The sequence below is a fragment of the Lynx rufus genome, unplaced genomic scaffold, assembly GCF_022079265.1.
Source record: "Lynx rufus isolate CCGP_SWC_20201006 ecotype Redwood Valley unplaced genomic scaffold, mLynRuf1.p SCAF_17, whole genome shotgun sequence".
In the NCBI taxonomy this organism is placed as follows: Eukaryota; Metazoa; Chordata; class Mammalia; order Carnivora; family Felidae; genus Lynx; species Lynx rufus.
Genome location: NW_025814831.1, coordinates 25,760,515 through 25,765,712, shown reverse-complemented (window position 1 = coordinate 25,765,712; position 5,198 = coordinate 25,760,515). Strand labels below are relative to the sequence as shown.

The 5,198-nt window shown below is 41.5% G+C and overlaps 1 pseudogene; it reads right to left on the bottom strand.

Annotated features, from left to right (window-relative positions):
- Positions 1-227: 227 nt before the first annotated feature.
- On the bottom strand, positions 228-2,415 carry LOC124512233 (cyclin-dependent kinase 1-like; annotated as a pseudogene).
- Positions 2,416-5,198: the final 2,783 nt, after the last annotated feature.

Genomic DNA, 5,198 nt, shown 5'->3' with positions numbered 1-5,198 from the left:
TTGTTACAGTTTGTTACAGTGAGATCTACACTCATACACAGAATTACTATATTTAAATTGATATAGAACAATATTTACATTTTTAAGTTACACTTTTGAAATTAGATGATGAAGTGTAGCTTAAGTTTTACAACATAGAAAAGAACACATGAGACAAAAATAGAGGTAACAGTAAAAATATAACTATCTGTTCTTGAGACAGCATGTGGAAATTTTTTGTCAGAAAGCTACATCTTCTCAATCGGATTGTCCAAATCATTAAAATATGGATGATTCAATGTCATTTGCCAGAAACTTGTTTGTTGGGATTAACATTTTTGAAAGCAAATCTAAGCCATTTTCAACCAAGTTTTTAATATGGGATGCTGGACTTCCTGGTTTCCACTTGGGAAATTTACAGTCTTCTAAAGAATCCACTTCTGCCCACCCTTCATTATTGGGGGTGCCCAAAGCTCTAAAAATCCTGAAGACTTGATAAATTTCTGAATCCCTATGGAAAAGTGGCTTATTAGTTGCTAATTCTGCAAATATGGTCAACCGGAGTTGAACAGAGAGCTGACCCCAGCAATACTTGGGCAAAACTATGCCAGAGTGTTACTACCTCATGTATATATGCTCTGACAGGTATTCCAAAAGCTCTGGCAAGGCCCAGACCAGCCAATTTAGTTGTTCCTTTGTGGCCAATGGATTTCAAGGTTTTAAGCCTCTGTGGGGAGCTATTCTAGAGGGACAAAACAACATCCCTTGAATGATTTGGTACGAACACGTCCTTTTTTTTTCCTTTTCAAATTTTTGTTTAAATTCTAGTTAACATACAGTGCAATATTGGTTTTAGGAGTAGAATTTAGTGGTTCATCATTACATACAACACCCAGTGCTCATCATAACAATTCCCTCTTTAATACCCATCACCCATCTGGCCCATCCTCCACCCACCTCCCCTCTAGCAATCCTCAGTTTGTTCTCTATCATTAAGAGTCTCTTGTGGTTTGTTTGCCTCTCTTCTCTCCTCCTCCCCCTGCCCATATGTTCACCTGTTTTGTTTTTTAAATTCCACATATGAATGAAATCATATGGTATTTGTCTTTCTCTGATGGACTTATTTTGCTTAGCATAATACATTCTAGCTCCATCCACATCAGTGCAAATGGTAAGATTTCCTTCTTTTTGATGGCTGAGTAATATTCCATTGTGTGAAGATGTGAGATATATATTTATCCATTCATCAGTTGGTGGATGTTTGGACTCTTTCCATAGTTTGGCTATTGTTGATAATGCTGCTATAAACATCGGGGTGCATATACCCCTTTGAATCTATATTTTTGTATCCTTTGGGCAAACAACCAGTGTAATTGCCAGATTGTAGGGTAGTTCTATTTTTTTTAGGTTTATTTATTTATTTTGAGAGAGAGAGCATGTGCATATGTGCATAAGTGGGGGAGAGGCAGAGAGAGGGAGAGACAGAATCCTGAGCAGGTCCTGCTCTATCAGCGCAGAGCCCTATGTAGGGCTCAAGCTCTCTAACCCGTGAGATTATGACCTGAGCCAAGATCAAGAGCTTGATGCTTAATCTACTGAGCCACCAGGTGCTCCACGGTAGTTCTATTTTCAACTTTTTAAGCAACTCCATACTGTTTTCCACAGTGGCTGCACCAGTTTGCCTTCCCACCAATAGTACAAGAGGGTGTAGGGTTTCCCTTTCTCCTCATCCTCTCCAACACCTATTGTTTATTGTATTGTTACTTTTAGCCATTCTGACAGGGGTGAGGTGGTATTTCATTGTGGTTTTGGTTTATATTTCCCTGACGATCAGTGATGTTGAGCATCTTTTCATGTGTCTGTTAGCCATCCAGGTGTCTTCTTTTGAAAAGGCTCTCTTCATGTCTTATGCCCATTTCTTAACTGGATTATTTATTTTTTGGGTGTTGAGTTTGATAAGTTACTTATAGGTTTTGGATACTAACCCTTTATCAGATATGTCATTTGCAAATATCTTCTCCCATTTGGTAGGCTGCCTTTTAGTTTTGTTGATTGCTTCCTTTGCTGTGAAGAAGCTTTTCATCTTGATGAAGTCCTAACACTTAATTTTTGGTACAAATAGCCTTAACAAGTGAAGAATCCATGAACTGACGAGGAGCGATGGGATCCAAGTATTTCTTAAGAGCCAAGGAATTCAAAGATGTGATATAACCTTGAATCCTGTATAAGCATATCTTGAAGACTGACTATATTTGAATGACAAACTTCTTTTAATAAAGAAATTTCCTGAATTATAGTACTAGGAACATCTTCCTCTTTACTTCCTAGTCTGATTTTCTTCCTGGCTACCAGTTGACTTGTAATTTTTTGTCTACCCTTATATACAACTCCATAGGTACATTCTTCAATTATCTCTATTTTAGTATAATATTCCATACTTACCCAATAAGTAACGGTGGATACTGCGATGGTGGGATTGGGGAGTTAGAGGCATGGTGGAGGCAGGAATGGCAGCTACCTTGTCTATGTCATTCTTTCTTAAACTTCCAAGTTTACCCCAAGATAAACCCCACTTCATCATCATGTATGAATTGTTTTTGAAAATATTTGATGAATACTTTTCACTTTTCTACTATTTGAGGCACATTTGCATTTCATGCATCATCAAGAGGTCAGGAGACTCTACTCCCCATTGGCTGCTGTTGGATTACAGTGGTGCCTTGGTGCCTGAACGTGGGTGGACAAGTGTGTTTTGTAACCCTCTGAGATCCTTGAGGGGAGTATCCAGACTGAGACACATGGGAATCTTGGTGGACTGTTGATAATTTCTTGCCCTCTTGTATCAATTTATTTGTTCAAATCAAATATTTGTTCAGCTTTAGTCTGGAGGAGGAGCTGAAAACTGAGATAATAAAGGGAGGATAATAAAGGGAGAAGGAGGACTATTAGTAGAAACCCCCAAATAGGGAGAACACTTAGATGCTGACTCCCCTAAAATGACAAATATTCATGATCAAAAGCATGGCTCCTAGGTGTCTTAGTCGTATCTCCAGGATTGTTTTATGGTATTCCTTCTAGTTTTTCTGAGAAGTGCTTTGAAATTCCATTTTTTCCTCCATTGCCTTAAGTTTTGTGGTGTACAAGTGCCCTGGTGACAGATGAGCACACTTTTCCTTATGTGTACCAGCACAGAAGGCAGCTGCCTGGTGGACCCATTCCTTCATCTGACTCTGGCCTATTTTCTTTTAGTGCTTTGAGCTCATTAGGAGTTTGATCAGTATTTGGTGAAAGCTCAGTGTCCCCCTTCTTTGGGACTCCAAGGATATGGGTATGAGATACCATAAAATGTATTTTGACTTGAGAGCATTAAGACCAAGGATTAAAAAATGTCTCTTGGTCTGTCTTGGAAGCTGGGGTCACTGTCCATATGCTCTGAGCAGCGACACTGAGACATGAGACTGGGAAAAGGAAATTTCCAGTAGATAAGAGGGTAGGAGAGAGCCTGAATGGCTCCTCTAGGTCCTGAACAACTGCCAAATTCTCAAGGAAATATGTGGAGAAGGGTGAGAACCTCTTGGCTCTCTCCCACATCCAGTCAGCTGTGGATTTTGGAGTCTGTGAAAGTCCCTCTTTTTCTCTCCATTATCCCATTTTGCATTCTCCCTCACCTTTCCCCCTCTAATCTAGACTGGGACAATCAGAAGACAAAAGAATTCTACTTAAAAACAAGTGTAGGTAGGTATTTATAGTAGGGAAATGGACTGAATAATCCAGCTGCTAAAAATAGAAGATCTGACTTAATCCATTCAGGAAGATTGTGGCCCAATGCATTTAGGGATAAAATAAATCAATTCAGATCTAATGTTTAGAAAAAGTAGCCCAGACTGGGATAGTTGGCTTCTCATGAGAAATGATACAGATTTTCCCAAATTGGCAGAAATGGTGGGGATGAGCTTTGCAGGCAAAAGACTTGACTCTTCACCTGGATATCAGAAGATCTTCTAAAGTCTGTTTTAATTTTCTTCTGGGAAAATTGGTCTAAGCCCTCTAAGCTTTGCACTACATAAATTTCAGTCAAGTCTGCTGAACCCATAAGGGAGTTTTGGAGCTCTGACTTATGTTTGTAGAATATTAATTCTCTGTCAATTTAATGGTGGATGCTCATTCAATTTTCCCACATGTGTAGGTTCTTTGAGTGAATAAACAAATGCACAGCATTTATTGAGCACTTACTGAGTGCCATGCACCATACTAGGCTCTTCTCATGCTATTTTATTTAGGCCTCACCACAACCCTGGTGTATGCTCTCCATTTTTATGATCTACAAACCGAGGCTTAGCTAGGATTTTCCAAAGCCATGCTGTTTGTGGGTAGAAGGTTGAGATTTGAACTCATTTCTAGCATTGGAGACTCAGGTCTTACAGTGTTTATTCAGTCCTCTTGGCATTTTATTCTGGGCTGTGTACTTATAGGCCCTCAGTTGGTGTTTATTTATGATGAAGGCTTTATCTGTTTTACTTCTTCCTACTTTGAGGTCAACAGCCTACTTGCACTGTTCAACATCTTGTCTACTTTATATTATCTTGTATCATCTCTTCTATCAGTTAGGAATGTAAGTTGCAAAAAAAAAAAAAAACCACACCTCACCTGAACCAATGTGGTGGTTTAAAAATATGACTGCATGGGAAGATGGCGGCGTAGGAGGACGCTGGGCTCACCGCGCGTCCTGCTGATCACTTAGATTCCACCTACACCTGCCTAAATAACCCAGAAAACCGCCAGAGGATTAGCAGAACAGAGTCACCAGACCCAAGTGCAGACGAGAGGCCCACGGAAGAGGGTAGGAAGGGCGGCGAGGCGGTGCGTGCTCCACGGACTGGCGGGAGGGAGCTGGGGCGGAGGGGCGGCTCGCCGGCCAAGCAGAGCCCCCGAGTCCGGCTTGCAAAAGCGGAGGGGCCTGATGGACTGTGTTCCGACAGCAAGCGCGACTTAGCGTCTGGGAGGTCATAAGTTAACAGCTCTGCTCGGAAAGCGGGAAGGCTGGAGGACAAAGGGAGGGTGAGCTGCGGAGCCCCCGGATGACAGAGCTCAGTTTGGCGGGGAACAAAGGCGCTCGCCAGCGCCATCTCTCCCGCCCATCCCCCAGCCAAAATCCCAAAGGGAACCGGCTCTGGCCAGGGAAATTGCTCGCTCCGTGCGAACACCCAACTCTGTGCTTC